Here is a 19,841-nt window from a genome sequence, read left to right as displayed (position 1 = left end):
GAGTACAAGGCAGCCAACATAAACACAAGTTAACCAACTTCAAAATTTCAACGGTACTATAAATATGCCCACGAATCTTTATTATCACAACCTATTTTAAATCTACCATAACGTAAAATAATTAGAGAAGAAACATTTGTAATAGAACAAAAATGAACACAACAGTAGTTATTGAATTGAAGCATGAATATGTAGTATGTAATACAACCAATACAGTAATAAAATGTGATTCACTTATGATCGGCGTTCAAGGATGCAGCTATTGAAAGCCACGTATTCTCCTTCATTTTCTCATCTTTATACGAGGCGCGCCGCTTATCGTAAATGTGAGGATTTCAATATTAGAATCTCATCAAATAAAACTTGCTCCATGATGCACAGCACAGAACAAAATAATGCATAGGTTATGTCACGGTCTTCTTGCTACAAAATAGCTTTTAGATGGCAATAGAATGAATCTAGTGGGCTGTGATCGGAAACGTGAACGCCAAAGTTGAAACTTGGCCAACTCTCCGTTCCCGATCCCGGGCTCCGGCAAGCTTTTCGTTAATTGTGAATGCTCACATTTAAATGTACACATTTTAACAATTTTACCGTTTTCGTTTTCGTTCCGATTCTCGTTTCCGGTTTATTGTGAACCAGCCTTTACTTACAAATGGCTTTTAAGGAACTCGCAGGTTCATTGCCGCCCTCACATAAGCCCGCGCAGCTATTGGAAAAAAGAAATCTAGTGCATTTCGGAGAAAAAGTGAAGTGACAGTAGAGAAATAGAAATTGCCGTTAAGAACCGTGATCTCGCCGGGGTCTGAAGCCAAGACGTGCATATAATTAGACGTGCTGTCGAATTTCTTGAATGGAGCTGACGTCCCGCGGCTGCGCGCGTTGCTGGGGGGGGGGGACCTCCGGCGGGGATCGGGCCCGGACACGAGGAGCAGCCAGTGGTGCTCGGAAGCTCGTTGGGTTCGCGTCGCGCTACACGTTCAGTCGTAGTGAGTGCCGGACGGTATCGATCCAGTGCCTCAACACCTCGGTAAGTGCCTCTTATGTAACAGCTCGCCGGTCGGTTCCTGGAAGCGCATTGATCCTGCGTTATTTCCATCCTGCCGTGTTTGTTTACGCATTTCGCAAGAGATTTGCATCGTGTCTTTTCTCCTTGGAGTAGTCTCTTCCTACCAGCTCTCCATCAGCATCCGAGGCGGAAGTACTGCGTTGTACCGAATCGCAACGCCAGTGTTGCCTGCTTGTGTAGTGCCTACTTGCTCCGTCGTTGTGCCCATCCGGGGAAGATGGCTCGGTGCAGTTGCCGCTGCAGAATTCGGATGTGTAGTTAATATCCAGTACAGTGTTTGCTTTTCATTTTACTGTCAGCCGGGGTAACGTACACAAAATAATTGCTTTTTGGAGTATTTCTGTGTTATTTAACGACGTTGTGTCAAGAAGGAGGTTACCTTACCTAGCGCCTGTTGAAGTGATAGTAACGAGGTGATATTTGTCAACAACAGCCCCAGGATTCGCTATGAGGTCACTTGACATTGGCCTTTCAGTGAGCCCAACCAGGTGGAGAATCCAAATCGAAATCGAACCTAAGCTCGACCGCCAACCCAACTCTCTGGGAGTATAAAAATATTATCTAAAATATAAGTGACAAAATAATGCTAAACTTTAAATTAAATATTGTTTAATCCATAATAATAATAATAATAATAATAATAATAATAATAATAATAATAATAATAATCCGTGGCGCTACAGCCCGTGAAGGGCCTGGACCGACCAGTCGGCTGCTGGCCTCACGCCCACATGCCGAAGCAGAGGTGGACGATCATCCAACCAGAATGGAGGTGTCGTGTGGTTGGCACGATGATCCCCCTCAGCCGTTATAGCTGGTATTCGCAACCGGATTTCGCTACCTGTCGTAGCTCCCCAAGTGTTTCGCGATGCTGGGTGTACACCGGTCTCATACACTGGCCGAAATTTCATGAGAAAATTTCTTCCCCCATGAGGACTCGAACCAGCGCGCATTCCGTAACGCGAGTCCTAGGCAGGATGCCTTAGACCACGACGCCACGGCGCGGGACTTTTAATCCATTAGATTAGAGTATTAAAAATAATTAAAATTCTGGTTTGTTTTTTATCTGTAAAGAACTGTAGAAAAGACAGTATGGGGTAAATGTAAAATCGATTGAAACTTCGATCTCCCTACGCACCACACAGTCAGTGATGTGTGATTTGTGTTATTTCGTGGTGAAATTAAACGGACAGATGAGATGGTATAACTTATAAATATACAATATGCCTGTCTGATAAAATAAATAAGCGAGTTTTCGTACGGTTGAGTAAACTATCAGTGACAGGTTAGGTTAGATTTTCGGTATGCCTTGTATGTACGTTTTTAGGTAGGTGGATAAAGAGCAAGTTTTTAGTAAGGCTGGGCTGAAAGACAGGTTAAGTTTGGTTTTTTTTCAGGCTTTTGGTAAGCCTTGCATATACCCATTTTGGTACGTAAGTATTACACAGATTTACCCTGGACCGAAGAAAGGAGTACTTTCGCACTTAGTGCAGAGGTTACGTTATCATTGCGTGTGAAGATTATCTGTCGGGTGCATCATCATAAACTAAGGAAAGGCAAGCCTTGAAGTAGTTCCGAATATTTTGGAAGTTAAATGTTATGTTTTATTTAACGACGCTCGCAACTGCCGAGGTTATATCAGCGTCGCCGGATGTGCTGGAATTTTGTCCCGAAGGAGCTCTTTTACATGCCGGTAAATCTACTGACATGAGCCCGTGCTCAATTAAAGCACACTTAATGCCATTGACCTGGGCCGAAATCGAACCCGCAACCTCGGGCACAGAAGTCCAGTGCTATAACAACTGCGCCACCCAGACCCACTTTTGGAAGTGAAAATGGTGGAATTTGTAAGGGATTTCTTACGGAGATGAATTTCAAAAGTTAAGGATTTTATAGGGAAATGTTTCAAGCACAGAAAATTTTTCGGAAATGTGGCAAATTACGTGTAAAATGAAAGGTGTGTGGTAATGAAAGTGCAAACGTTGTGGTTTCTAGTGGAATAAAGGAACATAGGGATATACAACACACGATACGATGTAATGTTAAGATCGCAAAACTTGTATTAATTCAATAACAACTGGAAAACAGTGAAGTACAACAAATATTAATGAAATAGACACAAAATTCTATGTTGTAACTTCGTTTTCATATCGGTTATTACGTTGACAACATCACTAAACAAAAATCAATAGGCTTTGAAAATCCTGCAGAGATTCGTTTATGCAAGGCTCAATAAAAACCTAAACTACCCTAACCTAACCTGTCATAGATTTGTATATACAAGACATAACAAAAGCCTAACCTAACCTAGCCTAGCCTAACCTAACCTAACATAACCTAACCTATCACAGATTCGTACATGCAAGGCATAGCCTGAGTGTATACTAACGTGAAACCTTCGTAATGTCACCAAAGTTGTGTTGATATTACAGAGGGAACAGCTGAAGGTGTGGAAGCGGAGTGGGAAGAGAACTAACTCAGGGCTAGTTTAACCGATACTAAGGTATTTTGGGGGGTTACAGTTTTCGCAGTCATCACATCGTGTTCTTAATAGTGTGCTACAATTTTGAGGTTATTTTCAATTATTTAAGTGCGTGTTATCTTTTTTTCGTGCTGCCTAGCGTCGGTAAGAGCCACGTGGTATTTGTCAGTAAGACCCCTAGGATTCCCTATTAGATTATTTGACGTTCGCTTTTCAGTGAACCCAACCAGGTGGAAAATCCAAGCGTAATTCGAACCTACGCCCCACTGCAGTGTCTTTTTTTTTTTAGTAGGTTATTTTACGACGCTTTATAAACATCTTAGGTTATTAAGCGTGATAATGGCAGTGTCCGGGGTCCAGCATCGATAGTTACCCAGCATTTACTCATATTGGGTTGAGGGAAAACCCCGGAAAAAACCTCAACCAGGTAATTTGCCCCGACCGGGATTCGAACCCGGGCCAACTGGTTTCGCGGCCAGACGCGCTAACCGTTACTCCACAGGTGTGGACCACTGCAGTGTCGGTTCGTAAGTCCAACTCTCTTGGAGTATCAATACATTATCTAAAACATGATAAGTGATTAAATAATGCTAAACTTTAAACAGAATACGACGTCTAATAGTGTTACCCTATTACGGTATTTACAGTATTAAAATAATTAAAATTCTTGGTAATTATGTAGTAAGCGTCGGCCAGGACGCCACCTTCCCGTAATAGAGTTCAGGGCGTATACTTTTCCATTAGAGTGTAAAGAGGCTGACAATATGTGAATCGTAAGAAAAGTTGAAAATTTAATTACAATATTCATGGTTATATTAGTTAATGTATTTCCCCTGGACCTCCACTGCGGGAAAATGGCCTGGCAAATGTTCACTAAAACTTGTCTTGCCTTCTCTCCGTAAAAGCAGTATGAAAATTGTGTTGTTTCCATAGCTACTGTAATGCGGAAATGAGAAAGCAAAAATAATATCCAGCAACCATTTTTGCATGAAATACGATACGGTTTTAATTTTATGAAATAAGTAATTTGTTTTTACAAGAATTGAGTAAACATCTGGCACAATTTGAAACACTCGTGTGCAAATATGAGATTAGTAAAAAAAAAAATACATAAACAGGGAAAGAGAAGCTAGCGTAAGGAAGTTGAGGTGATTTTGGAAATGGAAAGCGTGGAATTTATAAGGCGTGTTCTTGTGGAGTTGAATTTTAATAATTAAGAATTTTATATGGGTATTTTTTTTTAAGTGGGATTGGAAAAAAGTAGTAAAATTAGTTGGAATGTATAGCGGTGAATGTATTCACAAAAGAAATACTATTTTTTTCTCTATTTGTGTTTTATTTTTGGTCCGGGAAAAATATTCGTCTTGGGAAATACTTGTGTTTAAATACCCAAGGATCTCCTCAAACTGTACCCTTTAATCTGTGCCTACGTTGAAGGTAAACCCCATTCTTTGATAACATGCTATTTACATTTTTGTGGACATGAAGTTTATTCCTAATACTTAAGAGTTTTATGGCTATAAATTTTTTAACTAGAATTGTTAGAAAAAGTAATAAAATGCGGTTTGGAATGAGATGAATATAAAACAGTTGAAGGCATACAAGCGGTGTAAGAAGGGAACTTTCGCAACGAGAATGGTTAAAGCAGTGATTGTAAAATGTGATAATGCCTACTGTAGGTACAGTACATCGAACCAAACATTTTGAAGTAAATACAAAAGTGTAAAAGCTTTAAGGAGAGATTTTTAAAGTCCACACCTGTGGAGTAACGGTTAGAGCGTCTGACCACGAAACCAGGTAACTCCTGTTCGAATCCCGGTTGGGGCAAGTTACCTGGTTGAGTTTTTTTCAGGGTTTTTCCTCAATCCAATATGAGCAAATGCTGGGTAACTTCCGGTGCTGGACCCCGGACTTATTTCACCGGCATTTCGCCTTCATTTCATTCAGACGCTAAATAACTGAGATGTGTTGATACAGCGTCGTAAAAAATCCACTAAAAGATTTAAAAATATTTAATCAGAATTATTAAACATATTTATCTTTTTATATATATTTTTTGGTACCGGTAAATGTCTAGTTTAGGAACACCGGTTCTTCCCGTAATATTGTTTATGGACGAGTTATATTTTCTTATGATTGCATGATGCCTCAAAGAAAATTTCGCTAGGACTGTAAACAAAAGAACGCAGATAAATAATTTACAACTAACAATTATTGTGCGCATCGTATTTTGACATTACTTGTATGGTTATGGAGCTGAACGGAATAGGAAACTTCAAACATCCGTCAACAAAAGACTGCCGCAGAAAACTGAAACGGGACTTCCCCCCCCCCCCAAACACAAAATGTAGTATGTAAAATTGGTCGTAAAATTCGTAAACACTTAAGAAATGACGCATTCCAAACTTGGACAAACCATACCTTGCGTGGTAAAGGGGTTATTGTTTATAGTGATCTCCCCAAGGCTAACTCATGGGTAAGCAATCGAAAGGGCCTATCTTCCTCAGAATGGACCAATGCTTTAAAAATGTCAAGCAATATTTCGGCGGTTCGCGCAATACCGGGCAGAACTCTAAGCACAACCCGCTGCCGTCATCCAGACTGTAGCAAGCTTGAAACACTTGGAAAATGCCCAAAAGGCGAGCTGCTGATCAATGCTAGACATCATCGTGTACGACATGCTTTGGCGATATCGTTAAAAACTTTAAATTGGGAGATTCATGAGGAAGTACATTGTGTATCATCAGATGGTTCTTTTAGACGGGCAGACATTATTGCTATTAACGGACGCTTAAAACGGGCTCTTGTTCTTGACCCTACTATCCGTTTCGAAAGAAACCTAAATCAGGCCACCGAGGTTGATATTGAGAAGAAGTCCATATATGAACCTTGTCTGCCGTATCTTTCTCAAAAGTACAACGTCCCTCTTAAACAATGGTCCGTCATTGGTTTGCTGTTTGGCAGTAGAGGTTCAATTACAAAATTCACGTGGAATTATCTTAAGGAACTTCACATTCCTTTTGATTATGTAATGTCTGTCCTTATAAATATTATCAAGGATTCTCTTCAAATATTACATCATCATCTCTATTTCAATTAATCCACTTATATTTGCCTTAAACAATTAACTTTCTTTAATGTATCACATCACATTATATTGTACATGTTTATTGTATTCAGGACCCTTGTGGTCACTCAAAATTCTTTGAGCTGATGTCTATAATTTAGAAATTTATTATTTGTGAAATGAAGTTTGCTATGAGTGGTGTACGTAAACTAGATAATTACGTGATTTTTTTAATTTTACTGTTGGGGGTTGTTTACATTGTGAATGGATCTGGAACTACTTCTTATCAACGTTTTTAATGCAGTAAGATTCTCTTATTCGTGTGGGCTGTAATCCGCCAACGTGTCTTTAATCTCATTATCTTTTGTTCCCATATTGTTACCAAGATTTAACAGTTTTCCACAAATTTTAACCGCAGTGAGCGGCATATACAACTTCCCGGCATTACAACCGGTCGTAGCGCGTGTTTATTGGGAAGATCCGACGTTCGTGGCAGAAAACGCGCTCTTCCTGTGTTCATCATTAGCCAACAAAACCTTCCGTCCTTTTTAACGTCGTCTTTTAGGCTTTGAACTTTTTTTTAGTGGGAACAATTCGGTTTGTTATTAATATTAAGGTCAAAATATTGTGTACATTATTACCAAAAATAATTTTCATGTCATTAATGTAAACACTGCAGAACATAACATGAACTCCTGTACTGTAAGTCCTATTCTTCTTCTTCTTCATCTTCATCTTCTTCTTCATCTTCTTCTTCTTCTTCATCTTATTCTTCTTCACCTTCTTCTTCTTCATCTTCTTCTTCTTCTTCATCTTCTTCTTCATCATCATCATCATCTTCTTCTTCATCTTCTTCATCTTCTTCTTCATCTTCTTCTTCTTCTTCATCTGCTTCTTCTTCATCTTCTTCTTCTTCATCATCTTCTTCTTCTTCATCTTCTTCATCATCTTCTTCTTCATCTTCTTCTTCATCTTCTTCATCTTCTTCTTCTTCATCATCTTCATCATCATCATCATCATCATCTTCATCTTCATCATCTTCTTCTTCATCTTCTTCTTCTTCTTCATCATCTTCTTCTTCTTCATCTTCTTCTTCTTCTTCTTCAACATTATCGTTGAAGGTTTTGGATCCTTAGCCATCTCTTCCGATTTTTGGAAACCGAAAATCGATATAATAGTAATAGTAGCAGTAATAATAGAAATAATGATAATAATAATAATAATTATTATTATTATTTATTTATTTATTGATATTTATGTGCTGGACAACAGCCATTGGCCAATAAAAGTCCAGCACAGTGATACAAATAATACATTAAAATGAACAGCTATGGTACAAATTAAATACTTGAGTTAACAACAAAATAAAAAACACAGATTACAATAATTAATTTACAATAATTAATACTATAAATTATTAGGGGAAGGAGTTGATTCATGCTACCAATTTGTGTATAAGGATTATGCGAATAATATTAGCAAAGACATTGCCATGTTCTAATACTTCTATACATTGAATGGATCGAAATCGCCTACATGTAAATTAGCATGTTTAATACATCTGGAGACCGGCGAGAAGATTTAGAATTTCTAATATAGAAGAGTTTGTGATGTCTCATGTCCTTCATAGGAATACGAAGGCTGGCACTGTTTAAGAAAGATTGACAATTAATGTCACCTTTAAGGACCTTGCATAAGAATAAGTAATCGAGATCATGACGTCTGGCATACAGGCTTCGACATTTAAAGTACTCGCATTTTTGATCATAGTTATACTCAGAGTTATTAGGCAGGAATTGGTAAGAACATAATGACATAAATCTCCTTTGAATATTTTCCAGTTTTGCCGAATCAGAACTAGTAATAGAGTTCCAAACTACAGATGCATATTCGAGTTTCGATCTCACTAATGTGTAGTATAGTCACAGTCTACTATATACAGTCGCGAAGCTCAATATGTAGTAAAAATGCAAACATGGGTAGTTGCCCACCACTAGGATCGCTACTATCGCCTCATCATCGCAGATCTCTCTCCTGGCAGCCAAAAAAATATGTTACACTTTCGTTGTCGTGTTCTTTTGGAAAAATTAACACCTTCCTTCCATTATTGAAATATTAAATGCATAAAGTTAATTTATTATTTTAATGAAGTATATTAAATTCCACCATAAACTCGAAGATACCTGCAAGAAATAAGTTAATATAATTTTTGTTTGTGCAAAACGAACTGAAATTTACTATAATCGCTTCACTCATTCAAGATTATAGCGATAATTAACTATGAAACCAATAAATATTAATTTGCATTTCCCTTTACAACAATAATAATGGAAATATGAATTAATGGAGTAACTTACGTGTACCGGTACTTGTAGTGTAGGCTTACGTAGTTAACAAAGTGGGATGAGGTTAAGCAATAATAATCACACCAGAATTGGAAATAAAACTTGATCATTAAATTTTATTGTAACAGACTTTTTCTACGTCTCTAGTAAAGCAACAAATAAAAATAACAACAAAATTAACAGCTATAATTAAAAACATATCCTTTGAAGAAAAAAGTAGGCCTAAGCAATAATAATCCCACCAGAATTGAAAATAAAACGTGATCAATAAATTTCAGTAAAACAAACTTAATTTTTCTACGTCTTTAGTAAAATAACACATAAAAGTAATAACAAAATTAATAGCTACAATTAAAAATATATCCTCTGAAAAAAAAGTAGACCTAACCTTTATTTCTCTGGAAATTTAGCAGCCTAAGTGACAGAACTTTAACCGGTACCTAATGTCCTTTCGGTTAGCCTGAAACATTTCATTGTGAAATTTAAGGATATAATTTATTCTAACAGTCACAAAGAACTTCAAATTAACAGTTTTGTTTTTGCACAGCATTCTTGTGGAAACCCAGGAACCTTCCTGAATCTTTCGGAAATCGGAAAAAGGATAACTCTGGTCTCTTTCTCTTACTGTTGCTACAATTTATAGCACTACAAACGTCTCCTCCTTGTCCCATATTATTATTCCAATTATTATATTTTAGCCATTAACATTTCATTATAACCAATAACGAACATTTCACAAGCATCAATGTGAAATACGAGCTAGCACTCGATAGAAATACGACACAGTCCAAAGTCGACCATGGACAGGCTATTGTTTCTAGTTGCTAACCGCTTGGAGCGCTTTATCACGAGATTTGCAAAAAAACACCTCAAGCTTCGCGACTGTATATAGTAGACTGTGGTATAGTATTAAAAGAGAGTCAGGTGTTGAGAAAGAATAAGTAATTGACCGAGTTATCCTTAACATTCATATTGCATGGTTATAAATATAATCAATGTGGTTATGAAAATATAATTTATTGTCAATTAATACACCGAGCTCTCTAATACAATCTTTTCTGTTAATTAATACATTTTTAGATATAATAATAATAATAATAATAATAATAATAATAATAATAATAATAATAATAAATTTCGAAAGCTGCTTTGTGAACACCTTGTTACAAAAACTAGTGCAGACGAGCGATAATACATTCCCAGCACAGAACTCGTGACAGACCCGTGACCTCGTTTCATATATTCACATTAATATCAATAGCAATGGAAAACAGCAGTTTACACGAATCTTCTCCACATACAGTGTATAGTTCTCGATCAGCTGTACGTAAAATAGCTTGTTTGTTATAAGCCTTCGTAATTTCCGTCAACAGTATTGTGTTCCATGTTAAAATGGCGTAATATTGCTTGTGTAGGCTGTGATATTTGTCTTCATAAATATTATGCAGAGGGCCATGACATTCCAGATAAAGACGGATTATGTAATGTGTTTGTTAACTCTAACCTCAAAAACTAGCTATAATTAAAGTGTATATTTGTGGTTGTAAAATGGCACAGCTAATGTAAACTGTGTCTGTTGACTTAACATAAAGATTATTCAGGAGGCCTTGGCATTCGAGACGAAGACATTTTAGTAATTGACCTACATGTGCTAATCATAATCTTAAAACCGAACTTCCATTGCAACAATGCCTATTACTGCATCTAGACAGACGTAATAGCACTGTTACGACCATTACAATAAAAATAAAATTATTTATAAGAAAGCAAAATCACAAAGATGTATAAAACAAATGTGGGCTATAACGTAAACACGACTAAGATAAATAATTCCGTCACAAAGAACCTCTTTCGCAGACAGCTCTCAATCAACTGTCTCTGGTCTCTGTAATTGTTTGTTGTTCCACCAGCCTTCCCAGTTTCTATCAGCAGCCATGTTACACGTTAACTGTAGACTTCACAAAGAGATTATCCAGAGGGCCATGACACTCGAGCTGAAGATGAATTATTCCACGTCTGCAAATATTCTGATCTCGTAGCTCAGCTGTCATTGTAAAAATGCGTGCTTATGGCTGTAAAACTGGATCATAAACTAATTCTGTTTGCTCCGTCTGTGTTCACGGCATTTAAAGATAACAGAAACATTATTAGTGTAACAATCCCGAAATTATTGCACTATTCCGATAACGAACATGAAAACGAATTATTATTAAACGGAAAATATTTTCCGCCTTTTGTTACGGCTTATTGACAATGAAAATTAAACATAAAGTAAGCGTTAACTTAAAAATGTAAACGTTACGGTAGAATCAAGAACATTCACGATGGGAACATAAACATAATCACAAAGATACTTGGTATCCATGGAAACATGACAACGACGCCATTTCCTCATATTCTGTCGTATACACCAGCGCTCCACGATTGTGTTCTGTTTGCAAATCACGTAAGCATAAGCATGAAAGTTTGGAGTTTGCAAACTTTCATGTTAACATCTAACGGCAATGTTTATGTGAATCATTGTGGATGATCCCATTTGGTAACCTGGCCGCAAACTTCTGTGTTTGTTACGGGCTATTCCATCTCAAATCGACCGAAATATAGAGAAAAATAGCCTTGCAATTTTTAAATACAATGAAACTTTTTCTGTCTGTTGACAACTGTGATACAATGCTTTGTGCAAAGTTTGAGGCATCAGAACTTCATAGTGTTTAAATTAAAAATATTTAAATGTATCGTATTTTCATAAAATTAGCAACTTTAAACTGTTGTGGCTCCGAAACCCTTTCACCCAATGATCAAAATCATGGTCTATTTTCATGCTCAGAAATTATAGTTTATATTGACATGTAAACAGTTTTTTCTTTCTTTTTATGGAAATGGAGAAATTTAGATTTTTCTTCATTAAGACGCCTTTGCCCACGAAAAAAATATTCTTAAAATATATGATTAGATTCCGCATTGAAAGTACAAATAAACATATATTTTTTTACTGGTGCACCGTTGATAAGAAAGTATTGAAAATATCAAATAAAGAAAATAAATAGTACGCACGTGAACTAACCAGCTGACTGTAGGTAGTCGAGACAAGCAAGGCCAGGAGACAAACACGTGATGTTTCGTCTAGTAGCGCATAGCTGGACTAGTTTTATCACAAGTTTTCATAAACACAGCAGTAAAATGACGCCCAATGCTTACTTATCTTCAGCTCTCGGCCAGTGTGTGGGGTACTGCGCCGTTCAAGTCCAGGCGTGTGAAAATAATTTATTTAATACCCTCGAAACTTATTGCCGAGCCATTAAGCAAACAATGCCGAATCTCTCTTAATAATTCAAGGTTTTTTTCTCAATATTTTTTTACATTTTTACAAATGGGCAAAAAGCCTAAAAGTAAGTAAAATCAGATTATCTGTCTCTCTGTGTACAATACAAATAAGGATTACTTCTTATCGTAACCTACCAAATGTCAGCTTCAAAATAAGCTCCCGTTCAATGTTCTGCAGTAAATGGTTCCAGAGTTCTGAGCGCTGAAAGAGGCTTGTTTTTATAAAATACGCTGTATTTGTCGCTCAATAGTACGAAAACCGTTTGACTTTCGATAGTATATATTTGAAAATGCACTGTCCTCAGTACCTTGTATAAATAGGGAAAAAATTAGAGTATTAAAAAATTCGAGGTTTTTTTTACTGATCGATTTGATATGGACTAGCCTTTACTGTTTTGTTTCATTTTCATTGTGAATGGGCCTTTACCCTTGGATCTTAGCTTGGCACATAATACGTTTTGAGACAGGAAATATTGTCTTAAATGTATGCCTACTGCAGCATTGATGGCGGTACAGGAGCGGAGTGTATTGTTCCGCTGGGCACTGATATTATGAACCTGCCGGCATTCAGCGCTGTTATCTGTAATACTGAAAGCTGCTTTGTCACGTGTCTTCCGTGTGCTGAAGGTATTTGCACGTGCGATTGCGTGACGCGTGCATCAGAAACGACCGTCAACAATGCTTCCAAGTTCAAGACGCAAGATCAATGACGACTGCGCATGCTCGCCTGGTTACCTAGCAATCCCTCCAAGGAGTGATTCTTTTGTTATGAGCAGGGAACGGATTTATATGGACTAAAAATATATGAAATATGTAAATATATATGTAGTTATTTTTACCAAAATATGGAATTAAATATGGATTTTTACCAAAATATGGAATTAAATATGGACTTAAAATTATAAAAAAATGACTATGTACGTTAAATATTGGTACATTTTAATCAAACTAAACAAAAAATATAATGGACGTACCTTATCTTCCAATGTAGTTTCAATAAAACACAATTTTTATTGTCTGTTACCATAACAATAGGTTACAAACATTTCTTTCAAGTGCTGAAAAGTGAATCTTCTTCTATTGTCTCTGAGGATAGATTTATACTGACTAAAAGAGCGTTCGACGTCACAAGAAGTAACTGGTACATAATTCAATTTCACAATGTCTGCTGGGGATAAGTCCAAGTTAATCTTCACTGTTGATTCACCACTCATCACAGCAACAACCTTTTGTAGTTCTTCATATCCAGGGTTTTTTGAAAGTACAGTGTCCACCTTAGCTCTTACTGCATCTGCAACTTTACCTCTACCACGATTCAGTTGTTCCACAGTACTATTTATAATTTCAAAACTTTCAGATAGTGAAAGGTGCCTATTTTGGAGACTTTTGAGCGTTTTTATGATGCATGAAAATGTATGCTGAATGTGAGCTAAGTCATTCTTCACACTTATGTCACAGGTAACTGTTTTCGCAGTATCAATTGAGACTGCATCTTCAGAGTCCAATGCAAGGAGAACATTGTTAATAGAGTCTATATGTTCGGCATAATATTCAACTGCTTCTAGCCATGTACCCCATCTAGTTAAAATTGGCTTTGGTGGCAATGGAATTTCAGGGTACATTTCTTTCAACACGTTAACTCTACTGGGAGCTTTGAGAAATACTTTTTTCACTGATGAAATCAACAAATCTACTTTAGGGAAATTGTCTCTGACCACTTCTGCCACACGATGAAATGCATGCGCCACACAAGTAAAATGAGTCAATTTAGGATATACAACAGATAATGCTTGTCCAGCTTTGACCATATAAGGGGCAGCATCGCTAATAAAGAATAACACATTATCGTACATAATACCCTTTGGCCACAGGATACCCATAGCTTCGTTGAACAGTTTAACTATAGTTTTGTTATTGCACTTTTCTAGAACATCACAATGTAAAAGAATTCGTTCAGAATATTGTTCACTTAACAAACCGATAACTACATTACCAACAAGTCTACCTTCTTTGTCGGGAGTCTCATCAATGGAAACCCAAATTGAACTATCTTTAATTTCATCTCTTATCTTCTGTATTGTCTCATCGTAGATGGATGGAGCATACGTCTTCCTAAGTGTTGACTCATCCGGGATTGTATGTTGAGTATATTTTTCAAGGAATTCCCTGAAGACCTTATTCTTTAGTTTGTAGAGAGGAATATCAGCAGAGATGAGAGAACGGCACAGGTCGATGTTAAACTCAGATCTTACATTCGATGTTGTTGGTTGTGTTAAAAACAATTGTCTCTGCTTGGAATTTAGTTGTTTGTTGGCCTGATGTTTACTAGTTGTAATGTGTTGTTGCACCAGGAACTTTTGTGTAGATGATACTGCACACTGACACAAATTACAAAATAATATTTTATTGTCAGTTGATAAACCATCTTCTTTAAATTCTGAAATGTAACTTGTTAGTTTTGATTTTAAATTGACTGAATGACGTACTTTTGGCATATTTACCGTCTTTATAGTATGATTTACAAAACTGAACCTATGTGTACTCTGACTGGCATTTAACTGTTGAGCTGCACAACTGAAGTCTGTTAAAAATTTTAAATTAAATTAATACAGTTTTGTAACTTACTTTCCCATTGTTGATAGGACTGCTAATTTTCAAATAACTCTGATGTTAAAGGGATTACTGAACATGTGTTTAAATCTCTATTGTTGAAATGTATTTTTAAAAGTTAATGGAATTTTGTTTTGTTTTATTGTTAAACCTAATATAATATGGACTGTTTTATATGAAATATGGAAAATATATGGAAATTAACGAAAATATGTACTAAACTCTAAAATATGGAAAAATATGGAAAATAAAAGTAGGATTTTTCAACCCTACACATTGTGAAACATAAAGATAATGCAAAATATAAATTATATTAGCTTTATAAGTAAATATGTATTTACATATAAATCCTTTCCCTGGTTATGAGCATAGCGGCTCTCAAGTGATGAACTCATGGGTTGGATGGAGGGAAATCCCTTCTTCCAGTTCAAAATCTCCACTTTCTGGGATTTCACCTGGATCTGGATTATTTTATTTTAAAGTTTAGGAATTTGTGACAAGTTAGGTTTATAAAAATGAATTAAAATTATGAAATCCATCGTTTTCTGAACAAAAGTTATTTCCTCGTACAGCGAAGAACGTCTGTACTTTATAAACCGTGTACTGACTTAAGTATGCAAGATAGATTTTAGTTTATTTATTTTTTAACTTAAAACTGTAATGAAATAATGTAAATAATTGATTAACTAGCGGACTTAATCGTCTTAATTATGTAAGCATGTGCGGCTTACAACTGTTCCGGTGCTATTCGACACCATCCTCAGAGCCTACTAGATCTCGGCGCTATCTCAACTTCGCTGCCTGTTTTGTGGGTGCGTTTGTGTGATGAAGAGTTGTGTCAAAGAGTGTGTGTTTTCTGAAATTGATCTGTGTGTTGAGAATTTGATTGGGGTGTGTTTTAATGTGTCTGTATATTTCATATTTTTCTAGTGTGTTGAGTTTTTGGTTTTTGGGTTGTATGTGTAGGATTTCCATGTCTGTATTTATGTTATTGTATGTGTGGTTAGCATTAGTTATGTGTTCGGCATATGTAGATGTATTGTGTCCTCTGGTTATTGCTTTAATGTGTTCTTTGTATCGAGTTTGGAATGATCTGCCTGTCTGTTCAATGTAGAAACTGTCGCAACTATTACATGTGAGTTTGTATACGCCTGTGTGGTTGTATTTATTTGTTTGTGTGTTGAGATGTCTTTGTAGTGTGTTTTCTGTTTTGTATGCTATGTTGTATTTCTGTTTTCTGAATGAGGATGCGATCCTGTGTGTGTTTTTGTTTTCGTATGTAAGCCTCACATGCTTATATAATTAACACGAATAAGATCGCCATTTAATCAATTATCTATATTCAAGTGTTAAAAGTAGTGTACGAAAGATTCAACATGGACAAGAAAAATTATTATTTGTGGCAAATCTAAGCTCAAAGGAACAAAATTGTACAGGACTTTTTCAATTCATAATATACTTAGGATTCATCCTTCAAAGGAACACAATTGAACATCATCTTACTCAGAATACCAAAGACTCCTAGTTGCACACACATACTAATAACCTGAAATGCATTTCAGAATGCTGGTCTAGAGCATTGTATCATCTCCTTAGCACACGCACGTCATGGCTCGCCGCTGGTGGGGTAAGCGCTGTCAAAGATCCCATCTCGCGGAGGGTGTCGCCTATCTTGTGGACAGACCAAACAATTGAAATTTGAACTGTGTGCACTAAGTGCAACGATTTATCAGCTCATGGGGGTGGGTGTCACCATTCGTTGGGGTGTGCAGCCGTAGGGATGGGCACATTAATCTCGATAACCACATAAACTGGACGGCACACCGTGCTTGTAACTGTGCTCTTAATAATCCGTGTCATAGAAGTGACACATTTTTAATTATACATTTTGCGGCAGCATTTCAGCCCTAAACCAGATCACTGACTACATTGCTGTTTATGAAGGGGGCAAAATTATTTGTATTGAGATTTGTTTAAAGGAACAAGGTAGTGATTGGGGGTCAAAAATCCGATTACTTGTTTTGTGTTTAAAAAGAAAAGTAAAAACTTCCTGTTTAAAACAATATAAATATTGTGGGAGGTATTTCTGCAGGTAAGCCATTCAAACGGCCTCCTTAAATTTGGTGGTGTATGTAATTCATATATCTTTTTTTTTTTAAACGCAGTTTTCCATAAGTTGACATTTTTCAAACTTAAGTGCATTTTTCTCTGAAACTACTGAATCAGTTTATATGAAATTTTTACAGTGTTTTCTGCAGCCTGTATTATATATAGTAGACCTACGGGTTTAAGAATATAACACACACATAACACGAAAAAAAATATATATGCACTAAAAAGATTGCAAAAAATGTTAAACAAATTTCAATATTTCTTCTGTTTCACTAGAAGTGAAATATTTAACTAAATTTTTCTTTAGAATGTACAATACACATTACTTGATAACCTAAAAAAATACAAGGTATATGAGTGAAAATTGTAGCAAGTAATGTGCACCTGAAAAATCAGGTACACTTAGCAAAGTGAGAAAACAGGTTGTCAGTTAAGGCCTTTCTTTTACACTTGGATTTGAAACTAATTAGTTCTTATATACCACTGAATTCAGAATGATTGTTTGTATAAGCCTGGAAATTTTTATTCCACTCTGAATACTAAAAGCCTAGAAATATTGAACTAAACGTTTGTGATGAAATTTTTTAATCGCACAGGCATCACTACCCACTCCCCTTAAAGTAAAGTATTACGAGAATTGCAGGGGATTGATACAACCTGCTTTACTAGGCAACTTAATATAAATAAAGGGGGCGTATGCAGTGACTCATATGTAATATAGAAAACAGGAAATTATAAAGAGAGACAGAAATTCATTGAGCAATAGCATATTAGGTAAAAGGTTGGGAAGTGCTTTTCACAAAATCGAGGAAAAGTTTGAAACACGAGGAGAGCGAGTTTTTTAATTTTCGAGATTTTGTAATGCACTTCACAATAGTAATATGCGTTACAAGAGCGGTATGTTGAAGTTTTCATGTTCGAGGAAAAGTTTGAAAAAGCGAAACGTAGTTGAGCTTTTTTTAATTTCCGAGAATTGAAAGAAAACATACCGCTCGTGTATCGTACATTATTTTGTGCGAAGATCGTTTATTACATACCTGAAAGAGGAATCTCTAATTAGTTACAATGGAATCTCCATCTTGATTTCTGTTTAATGACGGCAAATTTGCAAAACAAAAATATCTATCTTCAACATTGCTGCTTTAAATAATAATAATAATAATAATAATAATAATAATAATAATAATAATAATAATAATGTTTTATTTTCGCTGGCAGAGTTAAGGCCATAAGGCCTTCTCTTCCACTCAACCAGCCTTAATCAATACAATACATAAATTTAAATTACAAATATTTTCATTACACTTAAAAGGTTCTCCAGCAATATTCTTCACTACACATTTATTTAAATTTAGATAAATCTATAAGGGAAAGTAGTAACTTAATTTATGAGCTGATTTAATTCAATGAATTATAATTAATTTAATATTTGAGATAGCTAGTAAAATGATGAAAATTAATTTAATATAAGCTTACTAGAACTATGTTACAGGGAGAATATATATATATTTCTATTTCTATAATGAGAATATTAATGTAATTGTAAGAATGTTTTCTGTGTTTACTATACTCCAGCAGGCCGTGATATACGTCCATCTCCCCCCCCCCAAGTCTATAAATGCGAACTTAAAACAAACGGTAAGGTTATGTAATGATTTATTTTTCATTTTAATATTTTAACAATATTATTTATATACCATATTGTAGTAATGACATCGGCAAGTTTGTTGATTTTTTCACGGCTTCCTTAATGTTACTTGCATCACGAATGCAGTAACTTTAGTGGAGTTGTAGAGTTTACTTAATTTTTGCAAATATTTAAAAACAATAATTAACAGTACAATTTAGGTGAAATTGCAGTGGTAAGTTTTCAATTTATAATTATTACTATTGTGAATTTTATTAGTAACAACAATGTAATTTATACGTCACAACAATAATTCCTTTCTACAATTCACTTTAAACGCTCTCGTCAACAATTGGATCTTCACTCAACACAGTATTCGTTATAGCACTCCACCGACGACAATGACAATTTACTTGGACTATTACGCACAACAATGAACTGTTAATCTTAACTAATATTTACAAAGCACTATTTACAAATCAGAACTACCAGTTCTCAGTTCACAGTTCTTCTATCTCAGTCACTCGAGTCCACAGTATCTCGAACCACAGACCTTCAGAGACAGTTCACTGTACTCGAACTCGGGTCCCTCCAACTGCGGTCCACTGCACTCGAACTCAGGTCCCTCCAACTGCGGTCCACTGCACTCGAACTCAGGCCTTCGGATGCTGACGCAGATGCGGACGCACACTCGAGTCGAACTCCGGCTGGCTTGCTTGCTCTGACTTTCTCACTGACTGAATAACTGAAAACTCTGAAACTCGAGTTCGCTGGCGCTTCTTCTTTTATAGCAAAATCATAGTTGCGAGAATTTTCTACAGGTGTGTAGAGAATTATCTCGATATCTCCACATCGACGGACTTCTGGAATCGTCGGGAAGGTCGTTCCACATTCACTGCGTTAAGTAGCAGCTGCGCGCGCAGCCTTCCCTCGCGTGTAGGCTCCTTTCCCCTTTCCCCGTGAAGCCCGCGCGATATGCTCTCTCGCGGGACGCTGGTCGTGAGTTCGAATCTCACGTCGCTGTCACACTATATTGAACGTCTCTAAAAATAATATGTTAAAAGCCTAAAGCAGTAAAATCAATATGTCACTTAAGCGGTAAGAAGAGGGAAATTGTTATGTGTGTTAGGTTGGGAATACTGAATGTGGAATTTTAGACTTTCCGCGGATTGATTTTGTGCGGAAACCAAGCAAATACGCACGAT

General features: G+C 36.2%; 1 protein-coding gene across 1 annotated transcript in view; it reads left to right on the top strand.

The window, feature by feature from the left end:
* The first annotated feature begins 892 nt into the window (after positions 1-892).
* The window catches only part of LOC138704418 (uncharacterized), a 619,974-nt gene continuing 601,025 nt past the window's right edge, over positions 893-19,841 (top strand). Inside the window, exon 1 of the mRNA XM_069832274.1 lies at positions 893-1,030. The gene's annotated coding sequence lies outside the window, so the exon portion shown is untranslated. The remainder of the gene's footprint in view (positions 1,031-19,841) is intronic.

The sequence above is a fragment of the Periplaneta americana genome, chromosome 8 (assembly GCF_040183065.1).
Source record: "Periplaneta americana isolate PAMFEO1 chromosome 8, P.americana_PAMFEO1_priV1, whole genome shotgun sequence".
NCBI classification, from domain to species: Eukaryota; Metazoa; Arthropoda; class Insecta; order Blattodea; family Blattidae; genus Periplaneta; species Periplaneta americana.
The sequence above is the reverse complement of the archived record's forward strand: the minus strand, read 5'-3'. Positions and strand labels throughout refer to the sequence as shown.